The 14,946-nt window shown below is 41.8% G+C and overlaps 1 long non-coding RNA gene across 1 annotated transcript in view; it reads right to left on the bottom strand.

Moving 5' to 3' along the window:
• Positions 1-447: 447 nt before the first annotated feature.
• The window catches only part of LOC133233503 (uncharacterized), a 305,868-nt gene continuing 291,369 nt past the window's right edge, over positions 448-14,946 (bottom strand). The window contains exon 4 of the long non-coding RNA XR_009731732.1: positions 448-2,242. This is a non-coding gene — a long non-coding RNA (uncharacterized LOC133233503). The remainder of the gene's footprint in view (positions 2,243-14,946) is intronic.

Raw genomic sequence — 14,946 nt, 5'->3', positions numbered from 1 at the left:
AAAAGGATGCAGACATCAAGCATGCCAAACTCACAGGTTGGTTAAAAGCCCAGGTTATTTGGCTGTGATACATTTTTTTTCCCCATGGCAATATTTTATAATATTGGCTCTCCTCCCAAAGATGACAGAGCATCATGTGAGTGTTCACAGAAGACTTCACTCTGCAGATAGTCCAGGGATAGCAGTCTCCTAGAAAGGCAAGTTAAAAAATGCGATAGATTTATTTTGGCTGAATATTGCCTAGTACAGGATGGAATGATCTTACTACAAAAAGATAGGAGGTAGCCTTAGACTGTCACGAATAACATAACTGTGCAGATGTCTGTTGATTTACAAACCAGTTCAAATTAACGTTAAAAAGATATCCCTCCTGCTCTAATTTCAGAGGAGACCCGTGGACAACAAACTTTAAATTTATAAATGGAACATATTTAAGACATCTGCTGCTTAGCAATCACTGAAGTTTATTACATTAGTAGGTTATAACTTCCAAAGACAATTATCTTTTTTAATAAAACCAAGAGTGGTGGGAAGACTCTAATATGGCCCCATGACTCCGGGTCCTATGTTCTGGGCATTCACACCCTCTATACTCTGCTTCCCTTGGGGACGGGTACTAGATTTACATCTAACCCAGGAGAATGTGGCAAAAGTGATAAGCTGTCACTTCCATGATTATGTTGTGTTATTAAGATTCCTTCTTCTTAGCAGACTGGCCCACAAGGCAAGGGACTGACAGCAGCCTCCAGAATGGCTTCCAGTTGACAGTTGGCAAGAAGTCAGGGCCCTTGGTCCTGCAGCCACAAGGAAATACATTCTCTCAACAAACTGTCGGTGACCTCAGAAGCAGGTTCTTCCCCCAGGTAAGCCTCCAGATGAGAATGTAGACCAACAGACACTCTGATTACAGGCTGCTGAGACCCTGAGCAGAGGACCCAACTGAGCTGAACCTGGCCTCCTGACTCACAGAATCTGTGAGACAATAAATAATACACCAAATTCTATCATAGGTTTTCTGCTACTTAGAGGTTTAATGCTGAATAACCAGAAAGAAAGCTGAGCTGTGTAGTTAGCTTATTAGGTGACACAGTGAACCACAACTCTGCTACTGCCACATTGAGCTCAGTCACTCAGTTGTGTCTGACTCTTTGCAACCCCATGGACTGTAGCCCACAAGGCTCCTCTGTCCATAGAATTTTCCAGGCAAGAATACTGGAATGGGTTGCCATTTCCTACTCCAACTGCCAAATTACCACCAAAGTAAAATGAGCTAAACAATTTGTCAGGGGTATTCCTTCTCCCTCTTCCATTTCAGCATAGATAGAAAGAAAATCATAGATCATAATGACCTTTCTGTCTCTTAGGCACTTGGACACCATGTGCCTAAGTACAGGATAGAGTGCCCTTACTACAAAAAGACAGGAGGTAGCCTTAGACTGTCATAAAAACATGGGTCAAGGGCCATGTTTTGTTAGAACAAATAGAACTGAATGCACTAAAGCTTTCCTTACCCTAGAGGTCACTAGTCGAATTACCTTAAGGCCCCATCCAAATATATGAAATAGTTAGGACAGCCCACATACATTTGCGTTTGCATCATCAGTCGACTGTGAATTGCAATTGCGTTACACACATTTTTCAAAATTCCATTATGCCCACAGTGAAATCCATACTCCTTCTTGTGACATTCAAGGTCACAGAATCTGGCACAGCCTTCATCTCTGACCTCTGCGCTAGCCTCTTTGTTCAATATTTGCTCCGCAATGACCTTCTTTCTCTTCTTCAAGCACACAAACCACAGTCACGTCTACCGTCTGGGCTTCTATCTGGAACACTCTCTGGAAATCCCATGGCTGACTACTCAGACTTTACTCTCCATCACCCCCCTCCCTCAGCAAGGCCTTCCCTAATTTTCCCGAAGGCTCCGTTCCTGCCCAGGCACTCTCTTTCACATTAACTTATTTCCATCAGGATATTAATACTACTTGAAATGACCTGCTTATGGATGTACGTGATGGTTCCATTTCTCACTAGAATACGACTGCCATGTAGTATGTGCTCAGTAAGTATTAACTGACTATATAAATGAAACAATCGGGTTATTATAACAAGACTCTCAATTCTTGATTTTTCTTCTTTTCCCCCTTGTTCACCCTTTCACAGGTCTGAAATCCCACAGCAGTTTCGCCACCAACTCAGCCAGTATACTTCACAGACCTGCACACAGCACGAAATGATGTATCTGAAAGGAAACAGAAACGAGAGAAGACATCGTTCTGCCCTTAAGGACCATACACATTGACCGGGCAGGAAGATGCCGCATACATAAATTGATTAAAATCCAACTACGAGGCACTCACCACAGTAACTGGGCCAAGCTCAATATGAAATTGCTTAGGGAGTACTGAGGAAGGGAGTGATCAGAAAACTTCTTATAGGAGCTGATTCTTGAGACAGAAGTGTCTATGGAAAAGAAGGCAAGGGCATTCAGAGTGGGGGTGGGGGGGAGAATGAGGGGAAGCCACTGAACCCCCAGAATGTATGCACCCATTTCTCAGAGAAAATGTATCTCTAATCCAGAACTTGCTTGAGTTTTGCATTCACTTTTTTTCCCTAACTTTTTATTTTGTATTGGGGTATAGCTGGTTAACAAATAACGTTTTGGCAGTTTCAGGTAAGCAGCAAAAGGACTCAGCTATCCATGTATCCATTCTCTGCCAAAACTCCCCTCCTAGCCAGGCTCCATATAACATTGAACAGAGTTTCATGTGCTATACAGTAGGTCTTTGTTGGTTATCCATTTTAAATATAGCAGTATGTATATGTCGATCCCAAACTCCCTAACTAGCCCTTCCCCTGCGGCAACGATAAGTTCATTCTCTAAGTCTGTGAGTCTTTCTCTTTTGGAAGTAAGTTCATTTGTATCATTTCTTTTTTAGATGGAACCACTTTAAAAACAAAAAACAAAAACAAATACTGGCCTCTACCTAAACTGAAGATATTAATATTCTCCTCAGCTCCAGTTTAGATAGAATCTCTGAAGGCTGGGCTTAGGCTTGGTATATTTCAAAAGGTCCTTAGTGAGTTAATGTGTGTCCTGGGTTGAGATCCCTTGCTAGCCTGAAATGCCATCACAGAGTTAAATTGATGAGAAATGCCCCAGGACAATAAAGGAAAACAGTGGCAGATAGCAGCTAAGGCTCTGGAGTAGAATAGCCTAGGTTCAAATCTAAATCCTGCAACTTACCTATTGGGTGACCTTGGGCAAGTGACTTAACCTCTCTGAACCTCTGTTTACACATCTATAGGCTAAGAATTATGAATGTAATTACTTCATAAGGCTTATGGAGAATTAAGTGAGATATGCTTATGAAACACCTGATAATATGCATGGCACATAGTAAGATATTGCACTTTTTTCATTAGCATTATTATATATGCCCCCAATTCTTCATTTTTCCTAAAGGCACTAGAAAGTCCAATATGCATTTCTGAAGTCTTTGCATCCATCAGCTTAACAAATTATTTGAAGTCTGACCACAGCCTTAACCTAGCACACGTGAATTCAAGCACATTTAAGCAGGGTCACAAAAGAGTAAGACAGGACTGAGATAAGTCAACCTGGGAGCAAATGAGCATTTTAATGGAAATTGAAGTCATGAGTGATGGGCCAGCAGCCTTGCCTGATGACGAAACCAGGAGCTCACAATGTCAGAACAACTCTGTCTGTAAAAAATATTATAGGGCATTTAAATGAAACATAGCCAAGATTTTCCATATTATTTGGATTAACAGCACCATCCTTTCCCTACCATTAGTGTGGACCCAGCCCTAGAATAAAAATCATATCCTGAATCACTCTCTCTCTACCTCTCCCTAGGTCTGATCCCTTGACTCCAAAGTTCCTGAACATATGTCCCACCTAATATTTTTAGGACAAGTCATTTGAAAGTTTCCCAAACATTTTAAAACTAGCAAGAGGCCAAGAATAAAACAATTTAGGTCATTTATACTTATCAGAGAAGCAGTTAAGTGTAGAGAATTCACTGCATAACTTTGTTTTCATATTTCTACATTATGTTTAAAATTGTGTGCCCTGTGATGACAGAGCACACAGATTTGAAAATCTTGGGCACATAGACCTGAAGTTACAATACAGAAGAGCTTTAGAAGCCACGGGTTTTAGAGACCACAAAACAAAAGGGCTGCAAGAACAGAAAATTGATAAAAAGCAATAACAGCATGAAGAGATACCTCATCAACAATTTCAAATCCTCTGGAAAGTCAAGTAAAATAGGAGTGGAGAGGTTTCCTTTCAACAAAGCCACGTGGTCTTTGGTGATTTTAATTTCAGTTGTTGTAGTTCCAAGTTCTAAAATATACATTTGCTTCTTTTATAGTTAAAAAAAATACATGCCTTGAATGCTCTTAAATGTTTAGAAAATAAAGTGTGGAAAAGTATCCTCCAATCCTTTGATAATGGTCATTTCTAGATGAACATTAAAGGTGACTAAGTTTTTAAATTAGTCTGTTTAGTGGCATTTGAAATTTGTATATACGCATTTATTTTTGTACTACTTAAAAATAAATACAGTTCTAGATGAAATGAAACACATGTTTTACAGAAAGACCTTGGCCCTTTTGGAAATAAGTAAGCTTCAAAACCGCCAACCCCTTTAACTTAGTCGAGAAAGGGCTGTCACTGAGTATGAATTTTAAATTTTTAGTGGGTTGGAAGAAGCCTTCTGCACTGGAAAGAGAAGATGAAAAAGACTCCCGGTTAGAAAAGGACAACCTTTCTGGCTCCCCCTGGGTGGTTTTGAGGATCTCAGCTCAGCTTTCAAAGGCTGACCAATGAAGTGACAGCGAATACTCCCTTGCATATGTTTGTGAAGTGTAGACCTCCAAGGCTGGCTAAGAAACGTCCTCCTCAGCAAAGACTTAAGTCTCCATTTTACTCATTGAATCAGTGCTTTTCATGATTCCAAAGGACTACCATTCAATTTTTTTTTTTTCCCCTCTTCCCTCATTCAACTCGGAAACATTCCTTTCTGTGGATTTTCATGAACCCCTGCCCAACACCAGGTGCAAATTGAAAAAATCCCACTGGCCAATTTCAGCATAGGAAGGCCTACTGTTCTTTCAACAGAGCCCCTCTTTCAGGCCAGGAGTTCAGATCTTTGCCCCTGGGCACACAAGTCAGGGGTTTCACTTTCATCCGCAAGCGTCACTCATGCAAAAACTCCTTCTCTGTGGTGGCTGCCTCTCCAGACCCCCCAGCCGAGAGGCTCTGATACATCTGCTTGTGTGAACCTGGGCATTTGTCAAGGAGGAAAGCCAGAGGGATTCCTTGCTGATCCTACCTTTAAATGTTCAACTGTCCCCGGCTCCGACATGTAATTTTCCACCCGCTGTGGTTTATGTGTGGTTGACATTATCATTTGGCAAATACTTTACAGCAGGTTACCCTCCTTGGTTTGCAATTCAGAGACTATTGGGTGGTCTTCCCCACTTGGGACACTCCACAGATGAATCACAATGTTACCTCTGCTATCAATGTCCCAGGAAGGACCTGGGTGCCTTCAGAAACTGGCGGGTTCAGATATGAATTCAATTCTGGTTTCAAGTCAGCACTCCACAGTACTTGTGGCTTGAGCAATCATTCAGTTAAATTATATTTTATAGGCCTGTACTGAGCATCTACTTTGGATTAATTATCTGTGGCCACCCAAATTACTAATACCTGTTATTGAGTTGCATTGCTACCACCATATTGGGTGGTGGGATTGGAAGATCAGGACTGGGGTCCACATTGCCTCCAGCCTTTCTATAAATGTTTCCTCCTCTGCTAAGGGGCATAGGGTACATCCAGGTATCAAAATTCTACTGTTAGGATTTTCCTGATCAGAATTGACTAGATATGTCACTGTGGACTCAGCAAATGGACACGGTGTCCAAACTCCCCATCTGAGGTGCAAAAGTGGGAGTTTGGGATAGTGTCTTCTGCTGTTGTTAACAGTCTGGGCTACCCATCGTATAGCTCAAAGAAGCAGTTCACATGGCATCTTGAGGAAAAAGCAATACCAAATGAGCAGACTGTAGATGTTACATAAAGCTCCTGATTTTACTGTGGAAACCAGGTGTATTAGACAGAGTCCTACAGGGTACAGATGGTCCACTCAGATCGGGTCATTAAAGACCGTTCACAAAGGCCTGGGCAGGGTTTCAGGGAACAGACAAGGGTGGGGCAGTACGCCATGGCCAGCAGCAAGGAGAAACTGCTACTACACTAGAGACCCGAATAAGCAGGAAGGGGAAGAGGACCCCAGACGCAGGAAAGGATACCTCTAGGGAGAGAGTTGCCTGTGAGGAATTGTAGCTTTTTGGTAGAAAGACCCTAACAAATCATAGCAACCACGCAGCAGGGAGCCAGGAAATAAATGCCTCAACTCCCTCTCATCCTCCTCCCTGATCTCCTGCCAGTGACTCCCATTGGCCAAATCCCACTGGGGGCAACAAAACAAAAGACTACAATAAAGGTGCCCTTTCCTGGCAGCTAAAAGCAAAGGTGTAGAGAGCTGATGCCTGACCGCTTCGAGCACAGGTAGAAGTGTCATCTAGGTGGGAGGAGAAGGTTATGGGGAAAGAAGCTTCAGAAAATAGCTGTGTAGGGACTGCCCTGGTGGTCCAGTGACTAAGATGCCATGCTCCCAATACAGGGGGCCTGGGTTTGATCCCTAGTCAGGGAACTAGATCCCACATGCTGCAATTAAGATCCCACGAGCCATAAGTGAAGATCCCTCAAGTGGCAGCTAAAAGACTCTGCATGTTGCAATGAAGATCGAAGATCCCAGCTGCCACAAGTAAGCCTGGCACAGCCAAATACATACATAAATAAATAAGCTGTGTGGCTGAAGCCTGGAATGTAAACGGCATGTCAAGTAGGAGCCTGGAGGAGAGGGGGGCCAGGCTCTGGAATCCTATGCTAGGTTGAGGCATTGGGATTTTCTATGGATTTTAAGCAGCAAAGTGTTATAATCAGACTTTCATTTTAGAAAGGCTATGAGCTATACAGAAATGGGATGAATGATGCTGTGGGGCTTCTAACTTTTTTTCTGGAAACAGGTAGGGCAAGGAGATTAGATAATCACAATAAGTGAAAGAATTCCTTCTGACTATGACAGTCCCAGATCTGGTCTTGGTAATAGCTGAGAAGGAGTCAGTACAATTATCCTCCTTCCTAACCCTAACAATGATTATGTTCAATTATCTTTGCCAGAAGATAGCCTTCCTCTAGTTTCTAATATTCTTTCCCTCATCTACAGATGTTCTTTGCAACAACATTAAACATATCACACAAAAGAACCAGGTCCATTTTTGTTGCAAGCTTGTGAAGAACCCTCCTTGGCACTTGGAGCTCCCTCTGGCTGACTTCGTTGCTAAATTCTTATACCTTTTAAATGCCAGCCATATTATTTCACATTAAAATATGTACACAGTGTAATTTTCTCTGTGTTGTTAATTTTGATGAATTAGATTGCAGCCTCTTTGAATGCACCATGCTGAATCCTGTTGTGTGTTCCTCACTGCCACCTCAATGCTAAATGTGTATTTGTTTTTTCGAGAGCATATATGATCATACTTTACCTAGGAAGCAATTTCTGCTTTGAAAGGCGGGGTGTCTTATGACTCACTGGTGTGTCTACCTTCAAAGCAATCCATGCCTTTAAACACCACTATGAACCCAGGAAAAGTATTTATTTAATTTAATAAAAAGTATTCTGAGCATATATAGTACACAAGGACTAGCTCATATAATCAATAAAATATAATAATTTGGAACATAAAAATAAGGAAGTTCAGGCTAGTATATTAGCGACTAAAAATGACCCACTGTATAACCGTTTCCAAATAATATTTTAAACTTTGCAGAGACCTTCAAAGCCAAAAGGTGGAGGATGAAATGTTATGTAGGAGTTTTGAATCCTGTAGGGGGCTAATGAGGAAGGCATTTTTGGTTAGGGAAGCTTTTTGGCATTTGTCAGATTATACCAGTCCCTGAGGATGAGATGGTTGCATGGCATCACTGACTCAATGAACATGAGTTTGAGCAAACTCCAGGAGATGGTAAGGATAGGGGAGCCTGGCGTGCTGCAGTCTAAGGGGTCGGAAAGAGTTGGATACAACTTAGTGACTGAGTAACAACAACAAACCAATCCCAGCACACAGGGCTGCCAGAAGTCTGGACTGACTGAACTGTCATCTCTGTGGAGGCTTTCCAGACGAGTCCCTGCACAGTCTCAGAATCGCTCCAAACTCAGGAGTATTTCTACAGCTAATGCTCCTTAAAAATGTGATTTCCAGTCATGCTCTTCAGAATAACTCAGGGAATCTTGTTAAGCCTGCATCCCATCAATGGCATCAATGGTCCAAATCTTGATGTTTCATGTACATCTATCATTTCCATCAGAACTTCTTAAAAACAGGAACCATATATGAATAGCTATATGCCCCAGCTTGGCACAACACCAGGAAAACAGTAGATTTTTTTTTTATTAAATGTGATCATTTTTGCACAATTTTAAGATGTTGCTATGGATCACCATATTCAAATGCTCATCCCTTGAACCCAACCACTGTGTTCTTGGTATCTACTGCCACATGACAAAGTACCACAGAGACAGGCACAGTGATACCTCCAAAGTATTCTATTGATCAAGCAGCCACAGAGCATGTCCAGATTGAAGCTGAGCAGACATAGACCTCACTTCTCATTGAGAGAGTGTCAAAGAATTTGTAGCCATCTGTAAACTACCACATAGCATATGCCAAAGCCTGCTAAATGAAGAATGGCTATAATTCTTTCATCTGGCTTTATAGTCCTTTCAAAGAGCCAAATAAGGAAACCAGACATTTCACTGGTGCTGAATGGAATAACTTGCACTCCTCATCAGTCTTAGGTCAGGATCAGAGATTGAAGCTGCAAAAGTGTTATAACCCCCTGGGAACAGACCTAGGGTATCGAGCCCAGGAATCTTCTACCATAAGGATTCTCTTAGCTTATAACTTTGGGTCCAACTCTGGAGGTGGGAGGTTGTTTCTCTGGATGACTCTCAACTGGAGAATCTCCTCTCCTTATTTTGCATGTTGGCAGCTCTCATCCATGTGCCTAAATAACACACATCTTGTGATCCACTTCCCATAATAGAGATATAGGACCTCACCACCCAATTCGATGTCTGGACCAAATGTGTGACCAAGCCAATAGAAGTGGATCAACCAAGTTGGTTAGCTATTAGACAGTCAAAAGTGAAGAACTGTACTTGGTCAACATAGAAACTAAAATAAGCTGTCCTTCTGAAGCTGAGTGAAAATGGCATTTCAGCTAACAGCACTTTTGTTGAGCTTGAAAAGTCTTGACTAAGGGGTGAGAGTCACAAAGTACTTTATGAGTCACGGGAAGGTCAAAGATCACCTTTCAACTTGTAAAACTCACCCTAGCTACTTACGGTAGCTTTCTTTCTTTTCCTCTTCCCCCTACCCTCTCCATCAGCTTCATCATCTCTGTCCACTTCACAGTATATCTGTAATGAATTTGGATCAAATTCAAGGAATACACAGGAAGCCTTCAGCTCCCAAAGCAAGCTGCTCCGTAGGCGGGAGAGAGAAAAGAAAACACCCTGGGGCAGCTCTGTATTTCCATAAGATTAAAAATAATTAAACAATATGATATTCAACTTGGATTATTTCAGCACAGTGATTAATAATGTTTTTCCCTTTAATGATGCCCTCCCCTCTGCTAATCCTTCCCAGTCTCATTCCAAAGAAGATGTTGGTTAATGCTTTGTTTCATTCCAAGTGCTCCTAAGTCAGGGTGTATTATGCCCCCGACACTCATACCAGCCAGCTGCCTCCCTCTCTCCCCTCTTGGAATAATTGAGGGTGAAAGAAAGAAGACATTCTCAAAGGTATCAGTGCTTAACTAATTACCTCCCTACCCAAGACAATCACACTGGGGTCACCCAACAGGCTGCTCTTGGAACTAGAGGTCAGAGCATGAGTGTCCCCCAGCCAGTATTCCCGGCACTGTGTCTACCACAAATAGCCATTTGGCAGATGTTTGTTGCATAACACACTGTAGGAACAATTCTTTTCCTTTTTTGACCAGGACTTTTTTTTGACCAGCATCTTTTTCCTGGGGACACAGTCTGAGCAGAAGTGATGCCGATGCCACTATTCACATAGGATTTCTCAGATGTCATAATGGGCTTGTGTATTCAGTCATCAAGCATTTACTCAGCACCCACTATGTGCCAGACTCTGGATGCCATGTTGTAGTGCATTAAAACAAGGCCTCTTCTAGCAGAGGTGGCAGCAAATTGCAAATAAATAATTAATCCAGTGACAGTAGATAGCGGTTTTGTTGCACTTAGATAGTACACAGCATATTAAAGCACTCAGGAGATATTAATTGAATGAAGAATAATGTAAAAAAAACCCAGATCATTTTTAAGTGTGACATCTCCCAAGCTCATGTCCTTGAATCTCAATGCAGCAATCTGTTGGCAGCCCAGTCTTGGGACATCTAATTTAAATTGTAAGAATATAACAAAAGCATAGATTTTAGCTCTTGTGTCTCTCCTACCTTAACATGGTCAGGCAGACAGCCCTTTTCCCTGGGGAAGTCAGAAGGTTCTTTGGCAAGATGACAATTTACCAAAACCACATGGAAATGGCTGAGTGTGGCAAGTTCATTTTCAAAAATTCATGATAAATTTAATTTGAAATAAAACCTTGACCTTTGACTTAATGACAAGAGTAAGAACAAACTTAGCAACTTTTACCACACAGTTTCAATTGCTTCCCCAAAGGACTTCATCAGCTTCCAATTTGGATTCCTAGCATAGGGACACTTAAGCTTTATTCTGTAACTCCACCAGTGGAACTGCAGCAAATAAAGGTTCGTTCTTTAATCAATGCCACTTGATTATATCTTCCTTTATTCACCCAAGACAGAAGCTTTCCATTTGGGTAACAGTGACTCTCTTTTTTTCACTTGTAGGAACAGAGAAAACCCTTACAATTATGGGCCCAAGAAGACTACACTGCACGTAAATTTTAAAAAAGACAACTTCTGTCCCACTCAGCTGCTGTCAAAAAGCAACTCAATGCAGCCTCTATGTAAGCTGGAGCTGGGCTCTTAAGCATCCCTTCCTGAAATGTAACTCTGTGACTCTCTGACGGAAGTCTCTGTCACTGCATAAGCAAGAAGCTGACCCTACCACCCAGGGAATACTCCGGGGAAACACAAAAAGATTTACCCCATCAGCTGTGGCATAGACTCGTGGTACCATTCCCTTAATGACCACAGAAACATAGGGCTGAGTGTCTTTTGAGAGTATTATCACTACTTTCTTTAACCAATAATACAAATCAGATATTTTTAAAAGGTTGAAGCTTCTATGAAAAATAACCTTGGTTCAGTTCAGTTCAATTCAGTCGCTCAGTCATGTCTGACTCTTTGTGACCCCATGGACTGTAGCACGCCAGGCTTTCCTGTCCATCACCAACTCCTGGAGCTTACTCAGACTCATGTCTATCAAGTCAGTGATGTCATCCAACCATCTCATCCTCAGCACAATAAACATCCATTTAATACTCATGTCCCAAGAGTTGGATGGTTTTCCTAGACAGTTTGCATTCACATGATGACTGTGCCACCATCATCTACAGCATGTGGACTCCTTATCTATATGGAAAAAGAAGAAAGAGCAAAGAAAATGGTCTAGAGAAGTTTCTGTCCAGGCTTGGAAGGAACATATGTCACTTTTTGTCCCATCTCAGGGGCAGCAGGAGCATGTGTCTCCAAGTTAACTTCAAGGGAGAACAGGAAACTTAGACTTCCAGTGCACCTGGCAAGAGGAAAGAAGTTAGCATCTACCTAGTCTCTGCTACAAGTATTATGATTTACAGTAATAAAATGTGGAGTGGGAGAAATAGAGAGATCCTAACATTTTAAAGTGCTAAAGAAAAGATCATTGTAGGCAATGTTCCCTGGGCTATTTCAGCAAAAGGAGGGAGAGTCGCTTAGTGATTAGGAGCATGGGCTTAGGAGTCACACATCTTCAAATCATATCCTGATTCAACCAGTTATTAGATATGTGACACTGGGTAAAATGCTCCATTTCTTTGTGCACCAAATTTACTTGCAAAGTGGAGAGAATAACAGTATTTACGTCACAAAAGAGCTATTATAAGGATTAAATAAGATGAAAGATTTGAAGCACCTGTCTACTTTGGAGCCTAAGATAAAGTGTAATGAGTTTTTGGAAGGACTCAACCTCTGAGATGGAAAAGGCAATGGCACCCCAGTCCATTGAAGTCTAATGGACTTCATGAAGTCCATTAGACTTCAATGGAGTCCTACTCCATTGAAGTCCTACTCTTGCCTGGAAAATCCCATGGACGGAGGTGCCTGGTAGGCTGCAGTCCATGGGGTCGCTAAGAGTCAGACACGGACTGAGCGACTTCACTTTCATTTTTCACTTTCATGCATTGGAGAAGGAAATGGCAACCCATCCCCAGTGTTCTTGCCTGGAGAATCCCAGGGACAGGGGAGCCTGATGGTCTGCCATCTATGGGGTTGCACAGAGCCAGACGTGACTGAAGCAACTTAGCAGCAACAGCAGCAACCTCTGAGATGCTCTAAAATGAGAAGTACTAGTAAACACATATGGCGAGAGGAAGGGGGTATTAGGAAAACATTCGCAACTTGGACCAGGAATTCCCTGGATTTCCAATGCTACAGGCCAGCCAGATGTCCGATCAACTTGTCAACTTGTTAAAGATTAAATTGCTTCCTGCAGAAGAAGAAGTGCACCCTTAAATGGATACAGAACTGTCTCATGGATCTCAAGGACAAAGGGAAGACTGAAACTCAGGACTACTGAAACTAGAGACTAGAGCCCATTAGAGAACCAGAGTCCCTTCTCTCCTTCTTTTATCTTTGCTTCTCTTTTCACATCTGCCCCATTCATTTTCCTCACTGCAAATGATTTTCTTTGCTTTGTCAAGATGGAAAATGGCTGCTACCAATGTTTACATCTCTTCTATAAAGGATAATAACCAAACTACACCCAATTGCAAATACCTAGGAGGTGATCTGATTGGTCCAGCTTGGTCAGGTACCACCCTTGGCCCATTCAGCTTTGGCCAAGCAGGTGGGTTCACATTACAAGAACATGACTTCTACAGCAATCCTGTCTATCAGGATGGGGAAGTGATGCTTCCCCTAAAAATGAAAAGGGCAAAGTAGATTCTATTCTTCAGTTTTCTGATCATATATTGCCTTTTACTGATTTTTGTATTGACATTTCCACTATTGATTACCTTAGTTTCTCATGCACTTGTATCTTTTCTCCTTAGTTAGGTTCTACTATGGTATGAATGTGAAAGTGAAAGTGTTAGTCACTCAGTTGTGTCTGACTCTTTGTGACCCCATGGACTGTGGTTTGCCAGGCTCCTCTGTCCATGGAATTCTCCAAGCAAGAATACTGGAAGGGGTAGTCATTCCCTTCTCCAAGGGATCTTCCTGACCCAGGGATTGAACCCAGGTGTGGATTCTTTACCATCTGAGCCACCAGGGAAGCCCATGGTATGAATGTATATCTTCAAATCTGATATGTTGAAACCTAACACCCAAGGTGATGGCATTAGGAGATGGGGTCCTTTGGAGGCGATTACATCAAGGCTAATCACAGCCCTCACAAATGGAATTAGTGCCCTTAGAAAAGGGGCTCTCAAGAGCTCCCTTGGCCCTCCCCCACCTTCGTGAGCATACAATGAGAGGTCACCATTTGAAACCCAGAAAAGGGCCTTCACCTGACCATGCTGGCACCCTGATCGAGGACTACCAGCTACCAGAACAGTGAGACATAAATTTCTGTTGTTAACAAGTCAGCCAGTCAATGATATTTTTGTTATAGCAGCTCAAACAGACTAAGACAGTTTATAAGTAATGAGGGTAAGTATGCTGTGTACAGTTTTTTCTGTTCTACAGTTTTACACCTATATTAGGTATAAAAATACTTATTCAATGAAAGAAGAAACAATTAATATGGGGGGAGGGGACAAGTCTTGCCAACCTGTGGCTTCAAAGCGTCAGTGGAACACCTTTGGATGAAAGTCATAATGAGAGCAGAGGAAAAGCTAAAGTTTTCCAGCTCTCTCTCTCTCTTTTTTTTTTTTTTTTTTTTTACCATCCTTGCAAATGACTGATTTGAGGCTTAAAAAATTAACCTGCCAGTGACTACTACCTTCTTTTGCTTATCAACCCTTGGATACTGCAACTTCACTGAGTATTTTGACCCTTACCTCTTCTTATCATCACTCATTCCTAAAACTGAACGTCAATGTAAACAGAAAAAAAGCGTATTTTCACCCTAACATCACCATTATGGAGGCACATGATGAAAGTTTGGTGTTAATTAATGCATTTGTTACTATAGCGCTCATTCTCAACTCTGTAATCCCCCTTGTTGCTAATTCATTCATTCACTCATTTACTATCCACTGAGTATCTCCCATGCACAGTAGCCTGGGTTTAAGTGATTAGAGCCCAATGCCTCTATCAAGGAGATTACAGTCAGAAGTAATGAACAGGCAGTTACTGAAGAAGTTAATATACACCTTTCTCATCTTAGTGGTTCTGCAGACAACAGTCAGCAAACGAAGAAGCTTTACAGAAAACTGTTCCTTAGCATCTAAGTAAAAAGAACCATTGGAAAGTCTACAAGTAGGTTGGAGTAGAAATATGCACCTCATTTAATGGATAGAATTGTATCCATTCTCTGGTTATAGTAGCCATGGTCTATATTTCTTTCTCTTTTCAAGTTGAAGTCTGACTATGGTAAAACTGAAGGGCCACTTCTCTTTTCTTTTTTTCTA

The sequence above is a fragment of the Bos javanicus genome, chromosome 20 (assembly GCF_032452875.1).
Source record: "Bos javanicus breed banteng chromosome 20, ARS-OSU_banteng_1.0, whole genome shotgun sequence".
NCBI lineage: Eukaryota > Metazoa > Chordata > Mammalia > Artiodactyla > Bovidae > Bos > Bos javanicus.
This window is presented reverse-complemented; position numbering and strand designations above follow the sequence as displayed.